This window comes from Andrena cerasifolii, unplaced genomic scaffold (assembly GCF_050908995.1).
Source record: "Andrena cerasifolii isolate SP2316 unplaced genomic scaffold, iyAndCera1_principal scaffold0304, whole genome shotgun sequence".
Classification (NCBI taxonomy): Eukaryota; Metazoa; Arthropoda; class Insecta; order Hymenoptera; family Andrenidae; genus Andrena; species Andrena cerasifolii.
This window is the reverse complement of record NW_027485197.1, coordinates 15420-38639: the sequence shown is the minus strand read 5'-3', so window position 1 is coordinate 38639 and position 23220 is coordinate 15420. Positions and strand designations below refer to the sequence as shown.

General features: G+C 33.6%; 1 long non-coding RNA gene across 50 annotated transcripts in view; it reads left to right on the top strand.

Annotated features, from left to right (window-relative positions):
• Nucleotides 1-23220, top strand: part of LOC143378110 (uncharacterized) — a 48322-nt gene that overhangs the window by 9831 nt on the left and 15271 nt on the right. For 35 of the 50 annotated variants that reach the window (XR_013087571.1, XR_013087564.1, XR_013087566.1 and 32 more), the window contains 3 exons: nucleotides 10854-10963; nucleotides 11589-13278; nucleotides 23036-23165. This is a non-coding gene — a long non-coding RNA (uncharacterized LOC143378110). Of the gene's footprint in view, nucleotides 1-10853; nucleotides 10987-11299; nucleotides 11393-11588; nucleotides 13279-23035; nucleotides 23166-23220 lie in introns of all 50 variants that reach the window. The other 15 variants (XR_013087560.1, XR_013087572.1, XR_013087585.1 and 12 more) reach the window with 15 other exon arrangements.

Here is a 23220-nt window from a genome sequence, read left to right as displayed (position 1 = left end):
GCGATCCAGAAAGTTTTCCAAAACTTAAAAAGCAAATTTAAAGCATATTGTCAATTAGATTATTGTGACTGTCTGGTGAGTTGCACATCTTATCTCTTTTGTACACGAAAATACACCGTTATAATTAATTCGTACCTAACGATAATTTCTGACAGTCAAACGACTGTGGGATTCCCCTAGTCAGGAATTATACCGATTTCACAAACGTCTATTCTTTCTAAATTATTGATTGATTTGTTCATATTCAGTTCTGTTAAATGTTTTACATCCATTCATTATTTAATCATTAAAACTTTATTTACTATTAAATTCTACTCATCAATTACCTATCTGATTCCATTGAAAAGACCCGTACGGGACTAGAGCACCAACGATCCCAAAATCTACCCCTTCTCCTTCTGAGAAGGTACCTAAATAATTATCAACTAAAAGAATCGACTGTTACGACTGCGGCGAGCCTCCTTGCTTTTTCTAAATCATAAACTCAATCCAGCAATACTTGATAGTCTAACGACTGTGGGATACCCCTAATCGATATTGCGTCTAAAAATCGTGCCGCTCGAACACTAAAAAGGCCGCGGCACGTAACAGATCTGGTGGCAGCGGTGGGATACCAGGAATTCTCTTGCAAGAATTCCTGGGTGCTCATATTCATTGAAATCAGATAGAATTATAAAATTTTTCCATTTTTGTATATATTATCAGTGTGGTCGTGGTAATGCTGGGACTATTATCTATATTTATTGACTAGTTCTGCCCATATATTTTTATACAAATATTCAACCATGTCTCAAGACGCAAGTGCAATGATGACCTCCATGGCGGAGTGCTTGACTATTCAAAATAGTACTTTAAATATTCCGTACTTTGATGGGAAGGGCGTTCCTCTTAAGGATTTTGTACAGGATGTACAAAATAGCGCAGCATTAGTGCCTCCTGCATTAGAGGGCTCGTTTCTAAAATCAGTATTAGGAAAATTGAAGGGTTCAGCTCGCGATAGCACGTATGGAAAAACATTTACTACAGTTAATGAACTAATTAAACATCTAAAGGGTAGATTCGCACCGGGCAAGAATTATCCTTACTATCAACACGAAATAGAAAATATTCGGATGAAAAAGGACGAATCAGTTAGCGATTTTTATGACAGATTAAACATATTAATTAGCGGAGCTCGAGTTGCGTTAGAGGATAGTTATGGGAATAATGCAGAACAAATGTTATTACCATTAAAAGAATGCGGATTGGAAGCTTATATTCGCGGACTTCCAGATGAAATAGCGCGCTCAGTAGATGCACGTGACCCTAAAACTTTAGAAGATGCGAGAAAATTTGCAGCGCGTATAGAAACGCGAATGAAATCCGGAATATTACCATCGAATGAAATCCAGAAAGTATCATTTAATCAGAATAATAACTATTCTAGACCATCGAATTCTTACTATCAGGATTACGCTAATCGCCAATCCATTAACCCTCCTCGCTATCAAAATTATGCAATTCGAAACGAAGAAGAGAATCGCACACGTTCACCGAGTCCCAATCCTGACGTAACCGGATCGCCAGTAGGAATTTTAAAATCCCCATCACGCAACAAGGAACCATACAATCATTATTACAATCCACCGGGATTTCCTCCACATCCGTACTACTCGCCTTATTTCTATCCGCCAATGCCATATCCTAATTATTACCCGTATGATCATTATAATACAAACAGTAATGAACCACCACGTTCAGCAAGAGATAGGTATTCTCAATGGCCTAGACCAAGATCTCCATCTCCTATTCCTCCATCAACGAGACCGAGTTCTCCATATAATAGAAATACTAAACCCGAAGATAGAACCGGTCATTTAAACGCACAAATGACCCGACGGACGGACGCGACGTCGAGTCATTCGGAAAAGGAGCGTCATGCAACAGTAAAATTTCTAGCAAACCAAGAAAAATTGCAACGGTAGAAAAACCCGAATCCCCACTAGTAAAAATGATGGGTAAAGAGCTGAATATGGGTTGTGCACATTTCCTCGTAGATACAGGAGCAGATATAAACGTAATCAAATTAAGCGCCCTTGACGAAAATGTTTCAGTCGCACTTCATGAATCAGTTGCTATCTCAGGAATAACTCCGGATATGACAGAGACTTTAGGTACCACAATAATTACATTATTAGGCAAACCCGTAAAATTTCATGTCGTAAGATCTTCATTTGTACTGCGTTGCGATGGTATATTAGGTAAAGAGTATCTCACACAAGAGCAGGCTGAAATCTCCTTCGCCCATAACACATTGGTAACACGAAGCGATCCTATTAAACCCATACCTTTTGTTGGCCATGATCCAGTACCTCGTAGTGTAAAACCCCGACTTTTGTATTTAAAAGCACGTACTAGAAAAGCGGTTGCCATTGACGTTACGAATCATGATTTAAAAGAGGGATATCTACCTAAAATTGAAACTATAGATGGTTTGTACATTGGCGAAGCTGTTGTGTCTGTAAATGACCAAGGCGCATGTCACGTCTTTGCCGTTAATACGACGGATAAGGATGTCGAAGTCGAAATTCCGCCACAAGAATTAATACCATTCGAGTACCATAACTTCCCCGAAGAAGAACAAAATTATTTCGATTCTGATACAGAAGATGAGACCTTGCCAATCGCGGAAGACAGAGTTTTAGAAATCATAAAAAAATTGCGTCTCGATCATTTGAACGAAGAAGAACGGGATCATGTAATTAAAATCATTAAAGAATTTCCAGAACGATTCCACTTGCCTTGCGATAAATTACCATGTACCTCATACATTAAACATAGAATCCCCACAGTAGATGATGTTCCTGTGAATACGCGACAGTATCGTTTTCCTCCGGTTCATAAAGATGAAATAGAAAAACAGGTTCGTAATAAACTAAATAACGGAATAATAGCACCTTCAAATTCACCGTATAATTCGCCCATTTGGATTGTTCCTAAAAAACCGGATTCTAAAGGCAATCTGAGATGGAGAATAGTCATAGATTTCCGCAATCTTAATGAGAAAACCATTGGCGATGCATATCCATTACCGAACATTACCGATATTCTGGATCACTTAGGTGAAGCCCGATATTTCTCTACGTTTGACTTAGCAAGCGGATTTCAACAAATTGAAATGGATCCTAAAGATAGACAAAAAACAGCCTTTACAACCCCAAACGGTCATTATGAATACATCCGAATGCCGGAAGGTCTCAAAAATGCTCCAGCGACTTTTCAAAGGCTAATGGATCAAGTCTTACGCGGGTTACAGGGTGTAGAAGTTTTCGTTTATTTGGATGATATCGTGGTATATGCCAAAAATTTAGAAGAACATGAAAAGAAAATTCGTCGTTTATTCATGCGTTTGGCCGATGCTAAATTAACTTTACAACCCGATAAGTGCGAGTTCCTCAAAATAGAAGTTGCTTACCTAGGACATGTTATTAGTCACTCAGGTGTAAAACCGGATCCGAAAAAGATTAGTGCAGTAAAGAATTTCCCTCGTCCGAAAAATCAGAAAAATATTAGGCAATTTCTAGGTCTAGCAGGATATTACAGACGCTTTATCAAAAACTTCGCAGAAAAAGCTAAACCACTGTCAGACTTGTTGAAGAAAAATTCTACTTTCACTTGGGGAAAGGAACAAAAGAAAGGATTTCTGGAATTACGAAAAGCACTTTGTAAAAGTCCCATACTTCAGTATCCAAATTTTAATAGTCCGTTCACCTTAACTACAGATGCGTCAGACTATGCCATAGGCGCTGTACTCAGTCAGGAAGTAAATGGTCAAGATCTCCCAGTTGCATATCTTTCGAGAATTTTAACTAAACCGGAACAAAATTATTTCACTACAGAAAAGGAATGTTTGGCAGTCCTTTATGCCATTTTACACTTCAGACCATATTTATATGGCCGTAAATTTACCCTAGTCAGTGATCACGAACCGCTACGATGGATTAATTCAATAAAAGATCCAGGGCAACGATTGATCCGCTGGCGACTAAAATTGCGAGATTATGAGTATGAATTTATTCATAAGGCAGGAAAATTAAACACAAATGCTGATGCCTTATCAAGGAATCCAGTCATAGTAAATGAACTATGTTCGTCTGATGATTTCAGTTTATCGGATTCCTCTGATAATACAAAGTCGGAGTTAGCACCTGATTGCCCAAAATTATTACCAATAAATAAACCCTCCACAACGGGCAAACGAATCCCGACATCTTCGGAATTTGAAGCTTCCAAACCTAAGGAAAGAATAGCTAGTTTACCAGGAAAACCAAAATTAGGGAGACCAGTAAGTTCAATATCTAAACCGAGGATACCTGTACCTTTAGATACCAGTGCAATAGCAACTAGAACGCGAGCAAAGTTTCAAGCTACTAAAGCTCCGGGACCATCAAAAACACAAGAATTAGGTAGATCAAAAGAACTTTCTCTAGTAGAGGACGTCGATTCCGATGACGAACAGTCAGATCCGCCCATATTCCGTCAACGTAGGAGTACACTGCCGAATCTGGGATTTCATCCTAAACAGATGGTGGAGAATCCTAAAATTCCAGATTCACAAAGTGCAGTGGCCGGTACGGAATTGCGGGAAAAAGGGAGCGAGTCCGAAGTAGAGAAAACTATTGCCATTAATTTACCCGAAGTTCGCGATAGTGATACAGATGATCAGAACAAACAGAAGTCCACATTTATAGATTTAGAAGAACTACAAGAGTCTTTTAATAGATTTGAAAAATCATTATTAGATAAAAGCGCTCAATTACAGGAACTTGAAGAGGAAATAGTTTTATTAGATGCCCTTTCTGAAGGAGACACTTTAGATGAACGTAGACAGGAAATATTACAAGATTTGGATCCATACGATGATGATACTGGGGACGAAGAGTTAAATAGACGTATAGAAAAATTATTACAACAAGCTAGAGATTCTGAAAAAGGTAGTCAAATTCCAAATCCAAGGCGTGAGGAAACAGCCAGTAAAGCACCTCAGCTGAAAAATATTCCGGAAGAATCAGAACTAGAAATAACTGCAACAAGAGTGCCTGATAGCACAATCGTTAACAGGCCTAGATACAGTTCAATCTTACCTACCCCGACCGTAGATCCAAACCCTATAGCACTTTCGACACCATTTCCAAATTCAACGGTTGATCGAACTCCCAAGGAGGGAGGTAGGCAACCTATCGTTCAAAAATCTACTCCTAGACAGCTTTTCCCGCAAATCTCAAACTCATCATCCATATACATCCCGGACGCTGATTACATACCTCCGGATCTAGAATTCGAATCTCGCAGCAAGCAATACAAAAGTAAAGACATCGTAACTTCTACGAGACAAAATCTAACGTATTACAGATCAAACTATGTACATTTCATTTCGTCCGATTGTGAACTTGTTACACCAGTGAGTATATTGCTCTCCGACCTAGGCATCATCAATGCGAACGACTTAAAAGAGGCAAAGCCCAGAGTGGGACAAATACTAATAACAAAGCGCGGTAAAAATAGAATATTTAGCGTAGTCGTAAAAAGGAAACATTTTGATAAAATTTCTACTCGGGATTTGGAACTTGGGCTACAGAACCTAAGGAAAATTCTTTCAGATTTAGATATAAAAGGTCTAAGAATCTCACAGAATGGCGACTTTACAGACGAATTACCTCAAGGTACGTTAATAGAAATATTAAGGAATACATTTGAGGACAGCAGTATCGAAATAGCCCTTTGTTACGGAAACACTCAGGTACCTCCGGAAGAACTTCGCCTGAAAATCATTTCAGAGTTACATGAAAGTTTGGTAGGAGGACATAAGGGTTTAACAAAGACATATTGCAGAATTCGAGAACGATTTTATTGGCCAGGTATGCGCAACGATATTCAAAATTATATCCGTACTTGCAATAGTTGCCAGAATCAAAAATTAGTAAGAACTAAAACTCGTGAACCAATGTTAATCACTGACACTCCTTTGGAGCCATTTTCTAAAGTATCATTAGACACTGTAGGTCCTTTACCCACTACTCCCAGCGGGAACAAACATATATTAACTATGCAAGATAATTTGACAAAATATTGCATAGCTGTCCCTGTTCCGGACATAAAAGCAGAAACTATAGCTCACGCACTGGTTACTAACCTTATATTGCAGTATGGAACGCCACGCGCAATACTAACGGACAAAGGGACTAGTTTCATTAATAAGATAATTCGGAACTTAGCAAAAATCTTCAAAATTCAACATGTCACTACATCCGGGTATAGACCCCAAACCAATGGTGCATTGGAAAGAAGTCACATAGTGTTAACCGAATACATTAGCCATTACATGAATGATTTTGACGATTGGGATAGATTAGTACCCTTTGCTATGTTTTCTTATAATACATCTGTCCATGAAGCCACAAATTTTACCCCGTATGAATTAGTTTTTGGCAAACTTGCGCGTTGCCCAAGTTCCTTCCCGAACGACGAGAATTTAGTCACATACAATTCCTATTTACATGATTTAATAACGCGACTTTCAGAAATGCAAGTAATAGCAGGACAAAATTTAGTTCAGGCAAAGGAAAGATCAAAAGTGTACTATGATAGGAACGCCCGACCCTTCAAAGGCAAAATAGGGGATATGGTACGTGTTTTAGTAGAACCAAAAAGGGGAAAATTCGCCAAGCGCTATCACGGACCATATAAAATTATTGGGATACTAGAAGGAAACAATGTTTTGTTAAGAGATGAAGCTGGTAAAATGCTCACCAAACATGTCGATAAATTACAATTAAATTGGAGTCCTGATTGATTTGACTGATTCAGGTTGAGAGATGACGCTGACCCGACTTAGAAATGCAAATTGATAAACAGTTAGCTTTGAACTATAGTTTAGCAATGAGTCAATATTCAGAATCTGTTGAAATTTCTTTGAAACATTACATTACTGCAACGCATCGCTTTATCACGGCTTTGAGTACTGCGCGCAACGGAAAATTACATACATCGCTATTGAGCGGATATAGTTTCAAGACAATAACAAACTGGAACGCACATCTGATTCTTTGTATGAAATTGAAGCCCAACTAGAGGAAATTGGAGAACATCACCGAGCAAGAAAATCACATTTGTCATTGACCGAAATGGCATCGTCCAGTTTCTCCCGGCCAGAGATTTTCGATCGGCGACTCTTCGTCAGCCGTTTGGCGCCGTACACCAAAAAGGAGATTTGCCGTTTGCTGACAGGAGCCGTCTAGAGATGGTCTCTAGAAGGTGGCGACTCGGAAGCCTCGCCTCGTATCACGGTCTTCGCCATATCGACCTGAATGACTGGTGCTGGCCAAATGGATGGGAAGGGACGATAGTGAGCACTAAGTCATTTTACTGGTTCCTGAAGAGAGCAGGTAGTCAGCTAAAGAGCATACGGATAGATGAAGAACCATTGGCAAAATGTTTGAGACCCCAAGTTATCTCCATTGCCATAAGAAGTTGTCCAGAACTGCAAGCAATAGATCTAACTGCTGTGACGATCCGGCCATCGACCTTGAGAGACCTGGAGTCGGGGGCACCACGTCTTACTTGCCTCAAACTGGGGAAATGTGAGGGTCCCGTGGATCCTGAACTCTTTAAGGTCCTGGCCCTAGCAGGAATTCTAAAGTCTTTCTGTCTTACGAATACGGACATCACTGGGAAGTCCCTTCCGGCAATCAACAAAAATTTAGAAACAATGTCTCTCCACCGATGCGAACAACTAAAACCTTCAAACCTAGCAACCACTCTTCAAGGGTTGCGGAATCTGAATTATTTAAAGATCAGTATATGTAAAAATTTAATAGACCATAGTATTTTGCAGGCGTTAATTAACAACTCAGACCTGCAGACGACCCTAACAACCTTGGAGTTGCACTTCTGTGGTTTCGAGGAGCCCATGCCTGAAATGGAAATGGAGGAAGGCAACGAGGCAGTTGAAAGGGGAGATTTTGCCGAGCTGGAGCTGGGCCCGGTAGAGATGGCTGTCTCTTTCCCCTCAAAATATCGGAGTATAACAGCCCTGAGTCTTACCTTCTGCGGATGGGTTGCTTCTGGCCTTGTCTCAGAGATTGGCCTATACATGGGGGAAGTAACATCTTTAAATCTGAGTGGTTGCACAAACATCAAAGGAGAATTCGTTCTGGAACCACTCCGGAAATTGGAAAAACTAAAAATCCTAAATATCAACTACATGCATCCGACTGTCGGGGGGTGGATGCTACAATTCCTCAAGGGCTTGGTAGAGGTCCACTGCAGAGAAAGCCAAGGTATCACTGATGAGGACATTTGTGGCTTGCTACGGCAGTGTCCAGAAATAGTCACAATTGATGTGGAGAGCTGCCCAACCGTCAGTAAAACCGTACTGGACTGTGCGTACGAGGTGGTGACGCTCGGTGAACGGACGGGGCCAATACATCTGTATGTCGGAGGCACCACGATTACGCGATACACGCGGTACAAACCTAACCATCATCTGCGCGTCATTCACGACCTAATATACGAACCCCTATTTTAACCCACTTAAATTGTAACGGGATTGCATTGCGTCAATGTGCAAACATTATGGGAATTCCCTAGTCCAATGCAACCTGAGCCTGTACGTCCATATACATATACGATCATAAGCGCTACCGTACCTTATACCTTCAGTATACATCGTCGGGGACGACGATGGTTCCAAGGAGGGAGGGATGTTACGTTCGGAACGTAAAATTTTTCTTTTAAGTCAGGGTATGCATCAACAACGCCTAGCGTTATGGGAAATCCCTCGTTGATCATACTCCTGCCTATTAATTAATAATATTTTTGATAGAACAAAAACCCCTTTTCTTGGAACGTCGTCGTCTCAACGTACTGCCGTCCCGCGATACAGATAAGGCGGTGCTGACGCAGCGGCGTTCTCACCAGAGAGTCGCGTTCGGAAAGACCCAGTGATTCTCCTTCTGTGCCGAATCCGTTTTATGTAAGCGGCAGGGTTGCGTTTCAACAATGCTTTGCAGCATTGTGGGAGAACCCTCGTTGAGCACACCTCTGACCGTCGCGTTAAACATTGTAACATAATCAGTAACGGCTACAGCGGGAATGCGCAGACTGGATCATTTCTTAGAAGACTGACGAAATTGTATGCTCTACATCCGGTGCAGGGAACCGCGCCTTCCCACGATCTTGTCGCATGTGTGAATTAGTAATTAATTAAAAATTGTTGTTAAAATTTGAATACCCAACACAATTTCTGATAGTCAACCGACTGTGGGATTCCCCTAGTCAGAAATTGTGTATATGAAATCATGAACATTAAGGGAGGACCTTTAGCTGTGCGAAATTGTATGTGAGACGTCATGTTTTCCTGTGAGTACGAATATTCCGTAAAGATTGATCATATATTTGAATCGGGAGTCTGATGGATGGACGTGAAAACGCACACACACACCGCCTCGTTAAGTAGACGGGCCCATGGTAGCGCGGCCGAGCGATAAAATGCAGCGTAAGCATTTTCGGTACGGACCCACTGTGGTCGCTGCCGAGAGCGTGAAGCTGCGGCACTCTGTGACGGTAAATCGTGAGGTGCGTGTCATTGGGGTCCGCAAGTGTTTTAGAGCTAGAGTTCTCCGGTCTACTGTGTAACCGCGTGAAAGACTCGACTTTGCGAAACAAATATTCTAATAACTTCGAAACTATTTATTCTGTTAACGATTTAATCCAAATTTTTATTGTATCTACTAGTTAAAATTATTATTATTCAGTTTCATTTCATAATTCAACTCAGTACTACTCTGTGACGATAAATCGTGAGGTGCGTGTCATTGGGTCCGCGAAGTCTTATAGAGCTAGAGTTCTCCGGTCTACTGTGTAACCGCGTGAAAGACTCAACTTTGCGAAACAATTCAAATCCTAAACTTTTCAAAACTAATTATTCGCTTAACTTACTCAGTTAATAATTTAATTTACATTATTTCCGTTTCAATTTATAATTCAAATCAAGTGTGTGTGTGTGTGTTTTCGCGTCTAATCCTTCTTTCTGATTCAGGTTTATCAGCGATCCAGAAAGTTTTCCAAAACTTAAAAAGCAAATTTAAAGCATATTGTCAATTAGATTATTGTGACTGTCTGGTGAGTTGCACATCTTATCTCTTTTGTACACGAAAATACACCGTTATAATTAATTCGTACCTAACGATAATTTCTGACAGTCAAACGACTGTGGGATTCCCCTAGTCAGGAATTATACCGATTTCACAAACGTCTATTCTTTCTAAATTATTGATTGATTTGTTCATATTCAGTTCTGTTAAATGTTTTACATCCATTCATTATTTAATCATTAAAACTTTATTTACTATTAAATTCTACTCATCAATTACCTATCTGATTCCATTGAAAAGACCCGTACGGGACTAGAGCACCAACGATCCCAAAATCTACCCCTTCTCCTTCTGAGAAGGTACCTAAATAATTATCAACTAAAAGAATCGACTGTTACGACTGCGGCGAGCCTCCTTGCTTTTTCTAAATCATAAACTCAATCCAGCAATACTTGATAGTCTAACGACTGTGGGATACCCCTAATCGATATTGCGTCTAAAAATCGTGCCGCTCGAACACTAAAAAGGCCGCGGCACGTAACATTAGAGGAAAAAATTGGTAAATAAACAGAGAAAAAATACGTAAATAAATGAGAGAGAAAATAGGTAAATATATAGAGAAAAAATAGGTAAACAAATGAGAGAAAAATAGGTAAATTAGCTAGAGAAAAAATAGGTGTATAAATAGAGAAAAATATCTAAATAAATCAAAGAAAAAAGGTAAATAAAAAAATAGGTAAATAAATTAAAGGAAAAAATAGGTAAATAAGCAGAGAAAAAAAGTTAAATAAACAGAGAAAAAATAGGTAAATAAATGAGAGAAAAAATAGGTAAATAACTAGAGAAAAAATAGGTAAATAAATAGAAAAAAATAGGTAAATAAATGGAGAAAATATATGTGTATAAATTAGAGAAAGCAAGAGGTAAATAAATAGAAAAAAGTAAATGAATAGAGAAAAAATTGGAAAATAAATAGAGAAAAAATAGGAAAATAAATACAGAAAAATAGGTAAATTAGCTAGAGAAAAAACAGGTGTATAAATAGAGAAAAATAGGTAAATAAACCAAAGAAAAAAGGGTAAATAAAAAATAGGTAAATAAATTAGAGGAAAAAATTGGTAAATACACAGAGAAAAAATACGTAAATAAATGAGAGAGAAAAATAGGTAAATAAATAGAGAAAAAAGAGGTAAATAAATAGAGAAAAATAGGTAAATAAATAGATAAAGAAATAGGTAACTAAAAAAGAGAAAAAATAGGTAAATAAATAGAGAAAAAACAGGTAAATTATCTAGAGAAAAAATAGGTGTATAAATATAGATAAATAGCTAAATAAATCAAAGAAAAAAAGGTAAATAAAAAATAGGTAAATAAATTAAAGGAAAAAAAGGTAAATAAACAGAGAAAAAAGTTAAATAAACAGAAAAATAGTTAAATAAATGAGAGAAAAAATAGGTAAATAAACAGAGAAAAATAGGTAAATAAATAAGAGAAAACAAAAGAGGTAAATAAATGAGAGAAAAAATAGGTAAATAACTAGAGAAAAAATAGGGTAAATAAATAGAGAAAAATAGGTAAATAAATAGAGAAAAATAGGTAAATAAATAGAGAAAAATAGGTAAATAAATAGATAAAGAAAAATAGGAAAATAAATAGAGAAAAAATAGGTAAATAAATAGAGAAAAAACAGGTAAATTATCTAGAGAAAAAATAGGTGTATAAATATAGATAAATAGCTAAATAAATCAAAGAAAAAAAGGTAAATAAAAAAATAGGTAAATAAATTAAAGGAAAAAAAGGTAAATAAACAGAGAAAAAAGTTAAATAAACAGAAAAATAGGTAAATAAATGAGAGAAAAAATAGGTAAATAAACAGAGAAAAATAGGTAAATAAATAGAGAAAACAAAAGAGGTAAATAAATGAGAGAAAAAATAGGTAAATAACTAGAGAAAAAATAGGGTAAATAAATAGAGAAAAATAGGTAAATAAATAGAGAAAAATAGGTAAATAAATAGAGAAAAATGGGTAAATTATCCATAGAAAAAATAGGTAAATAAATAGAGAAAAATAGGTAAATAAACCAAAGAAAAAAGGTAAATAAAAAAATAGGTAAATAAATTAGAGGAAAAAATTGGTAAATAAACAGAGAAAAATAGGAAAATAAATAGAGAAAAAATAGGTAAATAAATAGAGAAAAAATAGGTAAATTATCTAGAGAAAAAATAGGTGTATAAATATAGATAAATAGCTAAATAAATCAAAGAAAAAAAGATAAATAAAAAAATGGGTAAATAAATTAAAGGAAAAAATAGGTAAATAAACAGAGAAAAAAGTTAAATAAACAGAGAAAAAATAGGTAAATAAATGAGAGAAAAAATAGGTAAATAAATGAGAGAAAAAATAGGTAAATAAATAGATAAAGAAATAGGTAACTAAAAAAGAGAAAAAATAGGCAAATAAATAGATAAAAATAGGTAAATAAACTAGAGAAAAAATAGGTGTATAAATAGAGAAAAATAGCTAAATAAATCAAGGAAAAAAAGGTAAATAAAAAATAGGTAAATAAATTAGAGGAAAAAATAGGTAAATAAATAGAGAAAAAAGGTAAATAAATAGAGAAAAATAGGTAAATATATAGATAAAAAATAGGTAATTAAAATAGAGAAAAAAATAGGCAAATAAATAGATAAACATAGGTAAGTAAACTAGAGAAAAAATAGGTAAATTATCTAGAGCAAAAAAAGGTGTATAAATATAGATAAATAGCTAAATAAATTAAAGAAAAAAAGGTAAATAAAAAAATAGGTAAATTAATTAAAGGAAAAAATAGGTTAATAAACAGAGAAAAATAGGTAAATAAATAGAGAAAACAAAAGAGGTACATAAATGAGAGAAAAAATAGGTAAATAACTAGAGAAAAAATAGGTAAATAAATAGAGAAAAATAGGTAAATAAATAGAGAAAAATGGGTAAGTAAATAGAGAAAAATAGGTAAATAAATAGAGAAATATAGGTAAATTATCTAGAGAAAAAATAGGTAAATAAATAGAGAAAAATAGGTAAATAAATCAAAGAAAAAAGGTAAATAAAAAAATAGGTAAATAAATTAGAGGAAAAAATTGGTAAATAAACAGAGAAAAATAGGTAAATAAGTAGAGAAAACAAAAGAGGTAAATAAATAGAGAAAAATAGGAAAATAAATAGAGAAAAAATAGGTAAATAAATAGAGAAAAAACAGGTAAATTATCTAGAGAAAAAATAGGTGTATAAATATAGATAAATAGCTAAATAAATCAAAGAAAAAAAGATAAATAAAAAAATGGGTAAATAAATTAAAGGAAAAAATAGGTAAATAAACAGAGAAAAAAGTTAAATAAACAGAGAAAAAATAGGTAAATAAACAGAGAAAAATAGGTAAATAAATAGAGAAAACAAAAGAGGTAAATAAATGAGAGAAAAAATAGGTAAATAACTAGAAAAAATAGGTAAATGTAAGAAATGGGCAAGTACACTTACCCATCTAGGTATCAACCGTGTCTTTCATGACGAGCGGTAGCGACGAAACTACCACGAGCTAAACCTTAGATTAGTGCGTTATATACCTTTGTATAGCAAGGACCTTTCTTATGTCGTGTAAATAACAAAGGCAAATACATTACAATAACCATATCGACGAGTATCTCACTTAATAAAACCATCAGGTGATGGGCCCAGTGACGTTCCCACTGCGCGTAATTAAAAATAAGTAAGGTGAAAGTGAAAACAAGGAAACAAATGTTTATCCAAACAAAGAACAACATGGCCACGTTGAACCCAAATCATATCCAGAAGCTTGGCGAGAAGAACTATGAATCCTGGAAAATCCAAGTAAGAAGTCTTCTGATATTCAACGAGCTGTGGTCATATACAAACGGAAAAGAAGCACAGACCAAAGAAAACGCACTCGAATGGTCGAAGAAAGATGAAAAGGCATTGGCGTTGATCCTATTAAGCGTGGAGAACAATCAGTTAAACCACGTGAAAAGGGCCGAAACTTCGCATGAAGCTTGGGAAAAACTAAAGAGCGTACATGAGTCCAGAGGTCCAGTGCGAAAAGCCGCTCTTTATAAGCAATTACACAGGCTGAAAAAGGAACCTCAGCAAACTATGACGCAATACATTAACGACTTCCAATTTAAAGTCGAACAGTTGGAAGGAGTGGGGATAAAGATTCCAGACGAACTAGCGTCGATAATGTTGCTGAGCTCCTTGCCAACAGAGTACGAAAATTTCGCGGTTGCCATCGAGTCACGTGACGAGTTACCTAACCTCGAAAGCCTAAAGTTAAAGTTGATAGAAGAGGAAGCGAGGAAAGGAGAAACCAGCAACAAAGCAGAGGAAGAAACCAACAGTAACAATGCCTTAGTAACAAAAAAATATAACAAAAACAAAAAGGATAAGGAAAAGCAAAATAAATTTAATGGAAACTGCAACATATGCAAAAAGTATGGACACCGTGCAAGGGATTGTCGTACGAAGATGGACAATTCAACACAAGGTCGGAGCGACGCATGGACAGCCTCAGCGTTTAACAACTATTGCACAAAATCCACCACTTGGTATCTAGATAGTGGAGCGACCACACATATGAGTAATGATAAAAACAAATTCACAGACATTCATGATCATCACAGCCAAATATACACAGCCACCGAAGAGAGTGTAAACTCGATGGGAAAAGGACAAATTGAACTAAAAATCAACATCGCAAATAAAAACAAAAACAACATTAAATTAAAAGAGGCCATGTTCGTACCCAGCTTCAAGAACAATTTGATGTCAGTGTCCAAAATAACCAAAAATGGGTACAGGGTGACCTTTTACAAAGACAGTGCTAAAATAACGCGTCCAGACGGGTCACTGGCAATGATTGCGAAGGAACAAAATGGTCTGTATGTAGTGGAAGAAAGTGCAAAACATAGTGCCATGATACAAACGGAACAAAACAGTGCAATAACCAAATGGCACCAAAGATTGGGGCACTTAAATTACAGCGACGTACGAAAATTAAAAAACAAGGAAATGGTGATTGGAATAAAGGACAAAATTGACATTTCCAATCCTATATGTGAAATATGCGAAAAAGCAAAAATACACCAGTTGCCCTTTAAATCGTCTGTGCGAAGAGAAAAGGAAGTACTAGGGTTAGTGCACAGTGATATATGTGGTCCATTTAGTAAAGCATCTTTAGGGGGAGCCAAATACTTTGTGACCTTCATAGATGACAAAAGTCGTCACGTTCAGGTCATACCATTAAAGAACCGATCTGATGTACTGGATGCGTTCAAAGAATATAAGGCTCGTGTAGAAAACTCAACAGGCCACAGAATTACGAAATTGAGGACCGACAACGGTACTGAATATCTATCGCACGCATTTAGTGAATTTTTGAAAAAGGAAGGCATAACAAGGGAACTAACTGTAGAATACACGCCCCAACAGAATGGAGTGTCCGAAAGGCTAAATCGTACTCTAGTAGAAATGGCCAGATGTTTGCTTATGCAAGCAGAACTACCAATCACCTTATGGGCCGAGGCAATTGGAACAGCGGCATATATAAGAAATAGATGTCCAACGACAGCAAATCAAGAAACCACGCCGCATGAAGTTTGGACCGGCGAGAAACCATACGTAGGTTTTCTAAGAAAATTTGGAAGCCGAGTCATAGCCCTAGAGAAGGGACGCAAAAGAAATAAATTCGAGCCCAAAGGAAAAGAATACGTCCTAGTCGGATATTCAGAAGAGGCCAAAGCATACAGCTTGTGGGAAAGAGGAACAAAAAAAGTCTTTAAAAGAAGAGACGTTCGTTTTATAGAAGACCAAGGGACAAGCACATGCAAAGACGAACCAAGCCTACTAGAAGCACAAATAAAAAAACCAGTCCCAAAAACAACAGACGCAGAGAGTTCAGCAGAGGACAGTTCATCAGAGGAAGATGTCAGCGAAGACCTCTCTCAAAAAGAAGAACCAGCAGAAGAACCACCAATCAGCAATGACACTCCGAAAACCAGCCGAGGACCGGGTCGTCCCAAACTGGAGAAGACGGGAAAGCCAGGCAGACCACGAAAATTATACCAAACCAAACAAACTCAACAAGCACCAACAACTGTACGTCAGGCGATGGAAGATCCAAACCAAGACGCATGACTACACGCAATGAAAGAAGAATATGACACTTTGATGGAAAACAACACATGGATCTTGGTGAGTAGACCCAAGAATAAAAAAGTAATAAAGAATAAATGGGTGTTTAAGGTCAAGGAGCATCAGGATGGCTCCATCCAAAAATACAAAGCCAGACTAGTGGCTAGAGGCGACCAACAACGCGAAGGGATAGATTTCAATGAGGTTTTCGCACCAGTGGCACGTTTGGAGAACATCCGTACGCTGTTAGGAGTCAGCGCCATAAGAGGAATGCATATCCATCAAATGGATGTCATAACTGCGTATGTACAAGGCGATTTGCGAGACGAGTTATATATGGAGCAGCCTGAACAGTTTGTCAAACCGGGTGCGGAAGAGAGAGTATGTAAGTTGAATAAACCTCTATACGGCCTGAAACAGGCCGGACGCGAGTGGTATCGCAAATTAGATAATTACTTAACTAGCATTAACTTTAAAAGAACACCCCAGAATCCTTGTGTATATACCGAGCCGACAACGGGCCAAGATACAATAATAGTAGTATATGTCGACGATCTGTTAATAGCGTCCGCGAATTTAGAAAATGTAATTAAGTTAAAAGAAATATTAAAACAAAAATTTAAAATGAAGGATTTAGGAACTGTTAGAGACATCTTGGGAATACACATAGAAAGAGAAGGGGATATAGGCAGCATTACAATAAAGCAAAAGAAATATATAAAAGATCTCTTAAAAAGGTTCCACATGGAAGACTGTAATCCCATGAATACGCCCATAAAAAAAATCTAAATGTTCTACAGTTACTGTCGGAAACCAAAGATAACGTTAACGAAAAGTTAGATAAGCCATATAGGGAACTAGTAGGTAGTTTAAATTATCTGGCAAACGCCACGAGGCCCGACATAGCTTTTACAACCAATTTACTGAGCCGGTTCTGTGAAAATCCGTCCTCAACTCATTGGAAGATGGCGAAGCGAGTACTAAAGTATCTAAAAGGGACAATAGAATATAGCATAAAGTACAACACTGAGCAAAATAACTTTATGGCATATGTAGATGCCGATTGGGCAAGCGACACAAGCGATAGGAAGTCATATACTGGATTCCTTTTATGTATAGCGGGCGGTCCGATCAGCTGGTGTAGTAAGAAACAAAAGTCCGTCGCGCTCTCTACCATGGAGGCAGAGTACATGGCTCTTTCGCAAGCCGCGAACGAAGTAGACTATGTAAGAAAATTGTTAAAACATATGAAAATCACTAACCTAATAGAAAATGCGACGGAAATATACTGTGATAATCAAAGTGCGATACAGTTATCTAAGAACAGCGTGCACCATTCACGCAGTAAACATATAGACATTAGGTATCATTTTTCCCGAGACGCGCAGGAAACAGGCATTATAGACGTAAAATACCTAAGTACAAACTTAATGGTAGCTGATATACTAACAAAAGCGTTATCTAGATGTAAACACGAAATATGTGTTCAATTAATGAATATGAATTAGAGTTATTACAGACACAATGATATGGGGGAGTGTTAGAAATGGGCAAGTACACTTACCCATCTAGGTATCAACCGTGTCTTTCATGACGAGCGGTAGCGACGAAACTACCACGAGCTAAACCTTAGATTAGTGCGTTATATACCTTTGTATAGCAAGGACCTTTCTTATGTCGTGTAAATAACAAAGGCAAATACATTACAATAACCATATCGACGAGTATCTCACTTAATAAAACCATCAGTAAATAAATAGAGAAAAATAGGTAAATAAATAGATAAAAAAATAGGTAACTAAAAAAGAGAAAAAATAGGCAAATAAATATATAAAAATAGGTAAATAAAGTAGAGAAAAAATAGGTGTAAAAATAGAGAAAAATAGCTAAATAAATCAAGGAAAAAAAGGTAAATAAAAAATAGGTAAATAAATTAGAGGAAAAAATAGGTAACTAAACAGAGCAAAAATAGGTAAATAAATGAGAGAGAAAAATAGGTAAATATATAGAGAAAAATAGGTAAATAAATAAAGAAAAAGTAGGTAAATATAATAGAGAAAAAGTAGGTAAATAAACAGAGAAAAAATAGGTAAATTATCTAGAGAAAAATAGGTAAATAAATAGAGAAAACAAAAGAGGTAAACAAATAGAGAAAAAAGTAGGTAAATAAATAAAGAAAAATAGGTAAATTAGGTAGAGAAAAAATAGGTGTATAAATAGAGAAAAATAGGTAAATAAACCAAAGGAAAAAAGGTAAATAAAAAAATAGGTATATAAATTAGAGGAAAAAATAGGTAAATAAACAGAGAAAAATCGTTAATGAAGTAGAGAAAACAAAGTAGGTAAATAAATACAGAAAAAAGAGGTAAATAAGTAGAGAAAATAGGTAAATAAATAGAGAAAGAAGAAGTAAATAAGTAGAGAAAAATAGGTAAATAAATAGATAAAAAATAGGTAAATAAACTAGAGAAAAAATAAGTGTATAAATATAGATAAATAGCTAAATAAATCAAAGAAAAAAGGTAAATAAAACAATAGGTAAATAAATTAGAGGAAAAAATAGGTAAATAAACAGAGAAAAAATACGTAAATAAATGAGAGAGAAAATAGGTAAATATATAGAGAAAAATAGGTAAATAAACAGAGAAAAAGTAGGTAAATTATCTACAGAAAAATAGGAAAATAAATAGAGAAAACAAAGAGGTAAATTATCTAGAGAAAAATAGGAAAATAAATAGAGAAAACAAAAGAGGTAAATAAATAGAGAAAAAATAGGGAAATAAATAGAGAAAAATAGGTAAATTAGGTAGAGAAAAAATAGGTGTATAAATAGAGAAAAATAGGTAAATAAACCAAAGGAAAAAAGGTAAATAAAAAAATAGGTATATAAATTAGAGGAAAAAATAGGTAAATAAACAGAGAAAAATAGTTAATGAAGTAGAGAAAACAAAGTAGGTATATAAATACAGAAAAAGAGGTAAATAAACTAGAGAAAAAATAGGTGTATAAATAGAGAAAAATAGCTAATTAAAAAAAAATAGGTAAATAAATAGAGGGAAAAAACGTAAATAAATAGAGAAAACAAAGGAGGTAAATAAATAGAGAAAAAATAGGTAAATAAATAGAGAAAAAAGAGGTAAATAAGTAGAGAAAATAGGTAAATAAATAGATAAAAAATAGGTAAATAGACTAGAGAAAAAATAAGTGTATAAATACAGAAAAATAGCTAAATAAATCAAGGAAAAAAAGGTAAATAAAAAAATAGGTAAATAAATTAGAGGAAAAAATAGGTAACTAAACAGAGCAAAAATAGGTAAGTAAATGAGAGAAAAAATAGGTAAGTAAATAGAGGAAAAATAGGGAAATAAATAGAGAAAAATAGGTAAATTAGGTAGAAAAAAATAGGTGTATAAATAGAGAAAAATAGGTAAATAAACCAAAGGAAAAAAGGTAAATAAAAAAATAGGTAAATAAATTAGAGGAAAAAATAGGTAACTAAACAGAGCAAAAATAGGTAAATAAATGAGAGAAAAAAATAGGTAAATATATAGAGAAAAAATAGGATAATAAATAGAGAAAACAAAAGAGGTAAATAAATAGAGAAAAATAGGGAAATAAATAGAGAAAAATAGGTAAATTACGTAGAGAAAAAATAGGTGTATAAATAGAGAAAATAGGTAAATAAACCAAAGGAAAAAAGGTAAATAAATAATAGGTATATAAATTAGAAGAAAAAATAGGTAAATAAACTAGAGAAAAAATAGGTAAATAAATAGAGAAAACAAAAGAGGTAAATAAATAGAGAAAAATAGGTGTATAAATAGAGAAAAATAGGTAAATAAACCAAAGGAAAAAAGGTAAATAAAAAAATATGTATATAAATTAGAGGAAAAAATAGGTAAATAAACAGAGAAAAATAGTTAATGAAGTAGAGAAAACAAAGTAGGTAAATAAATACAGAAAAAAGAGGTAAATAAACTAGAGAAAAAATAGGTGTATAAATAGAGAAAAATAGCTAATTAAATCAAGGAAAAAAGGCAAATAAAAAAATAGGTAAATAAATTAGAGGAAAAAATAGGTAACTAAACAGAGCAAAAATAGGTAAATAAATGAGAGAAAAAAATAGGTAAATATATAGAGAAAAATAGGGAAATAAATAGAGAAAAATAGGTAAATTAGGTAGAGAAAAAATAGGTGTATAATTAGAGAAAAAAGGTAAATAATCCAAAGGAAAAAAGGTAAATAAAAAAATAGGTATATAAATTAGAGGAAAAAATAGGTAAATAAACAGAGAAAAAAGAGGTAAATAAATAGAGAAAAAATAGGTAAATTATCTAGAGAAAATAGGTAAATAAATAGAGTAAACAAAAGAGGTAAATAAATAGAGAAAAAATAGGTAAATAAATACAGAAAAATAGGTAAATTAGGTAGAGAAAAAATAGGTGTATAAATAGAGAAAAATAGGTAAATAAACCAAAGGAAAGAGGTAAATAAAAAATAGGTAAATAAATTAGAGGAAAAAATATGTAACTAAACAGAGCAAAAATAGGTAAATAAATGAGAGAAAAAAATAGGTAAATATATAGAGAAAAACAGGTAAATAAATGGAGAAAACAAAGAGGTAAATTATCTAGAGAAAAATAGGAAAATAAATAGAGAAAACAAAAGAGGTAAATAAATAGAGAAAAAATAGGGAAATAAATAGAGAAAAATAGGTAAATTAGGTAGAGAAAAAATAGGTGTATAAATAGAGAAAAATAGGTAAATAAACCAAAGGAAAAAAGGTAAATAAAAAAATAGGTATATAAATTAGAGGAAAAAATAGGTAAATAAACAGAGAAAAATAGTTAATGAAGTAGAGAAAACAAAGTAGGTATATAAATACAGAAAAAGAGGTAAATAAACTAGAGAAAAAATAGGTGTATAAATAGAGAAAAATAGCTAATTAAAAAAAAATAGGTAAATAAATAGAGGGAAAAAACGTAAATAAATAGAGAAAACAAAGGAGGTAAATAAATAGAGAAAAAATAGGTAAATAAATAGAGAAAAAAGAGGTAAATAAGTAGAGAAAATAGGTAAATAAATAGATAAAAAATAGGTAAATAGACTAGAGAAAAAATAAGTGTATAAATACAGAAAAATAGCTAAATAAATCAAGGAAAAAAAGGTAAATAAAAAAATAGGTAAATAAATTAGAGGAAAAAATAGGTAACTAAACAGAGCAAAAATAGGTAAGTAAATGAGAGAAAAAATAGGTAAGTAAATAGAGGAAAAATAGGGAAATAAATAGAGAAAAATAGGTAAATTACGTAGAGAAAAAATAGGTGTATAAATAGAGAAAATAGGTAAATAAACCAAAGGAAAAAAGGTAAATAAATAATAGGTATATAAATTAGAAGAAAAAATAGGTAAATAAACTAGAGAAAAAATAGGTAAATAAATAGAGAAAACAAAAGAGGTAAATAAATAGAGAAAAATAGGTGTATAAATAGAGAAAAATAGGTAAATAAACCAAAGGAAAAAAGGTAAATAAAAAAATATGTATATAAATTAGAGGAAAAAATAGGTAAATAAACAGAGAAAAATAGTTAATGAAGTAGAGAAAACAAAGTAGGTAAATAAATACAGAAAAAAGAGGTAAATAAACTAGAGAAAAAATAGGTGTATAAATAGAGAAAAATAGCTAATTAAATCAAGGAAAAAAGGCAAATAAAAAAATAGGTAAATAAATTAGAGGAAAAAATAGGTAACTAAACAGAGCAAAAATAGGTAAATAAATGAGAGAAAAAAATAGGTAAATATATAGAGAAAAATAGGGAAATAAATAGAGAAAAATAGGTAAATTAGGTAGAGAAAAAATAGGTGTATAATTAGAGAAAAAAGGTAAATAATCCAAAGGAAAAAAGGTAAATAAAAAAATAGGTATATAAATTAGAGGAAAAAATAGGTAAATAAACAGAGAAAAAAGAGGTAAATAAATAGAGAAAAAATAGGTAAATTATCTAGAGAAAATAGGTAAATAAATAGAGTAAACAAAAGAGGTAAATAAATAGAGAAAAAATAGGTAAATAAATACAGAAAAATAGGTAAATTAGGTAGAGAAAAAATAGGTGTATAAATAGAGAAAAATAGGTAAATAAACCAAAGGAAAGAGGTAAATAAAAAATAGGTAAATAAATTAGAGGAAAAAATATGTAACTAAACAGAGCAAAAATAGGTAAATAAATGAGAGAAAAAAATAGGTAAATATATAGAGAAAAACAGGTAAATAAATGGAGAAAACAAAAGAGGTAAATAAATAGAGAAAAAAGTAGGTAAATAAATAAAGAAAAATAGGTAAATTAGGTAGAGAAAAAATAGGTGTATAAATAGAGAAAAATAGGTAAATAAACCAAAGGAAAAAAGGTAAATAAAAAATAGGTATATAAATTAGAGGAAAAAATAGGTAAATAAACAGAGAAAAATAGGTAATGAAGTAGAGAAAACAAAGTAGGTATATAAATACAGAAAAAAGAGGTAAATAAACTAGAGAAAAAATAGGTAAATAAATAGAGAAAACAAAAGAGGTAAATAAATAGAGAAAAATACGGAAATAAATAGAGAAAAATAGGTAAATTATCTAGAGAAAAAATAGGTGTATAAATATAGATAAATAGCTAAATAAATCAAAGAAAAAAGGTAAATAAAACAATAGGTAAATAAATTAAAGGAAAAATAGGTAAATAAATAGAGAAAAAATAGGTAAATAAATGAGAGACAAAATAGGTAAATAACTAGAGAAAAATAGGTGTATAAATAGAGAAAAATAGGTAAATAAACCAAAGGAAAAAAGGTAAATAAAAAAATAGGTATATAAATCAGAGGAAAAAATAGGTAAATAAACAGAGAAAAATAGGTAAATAA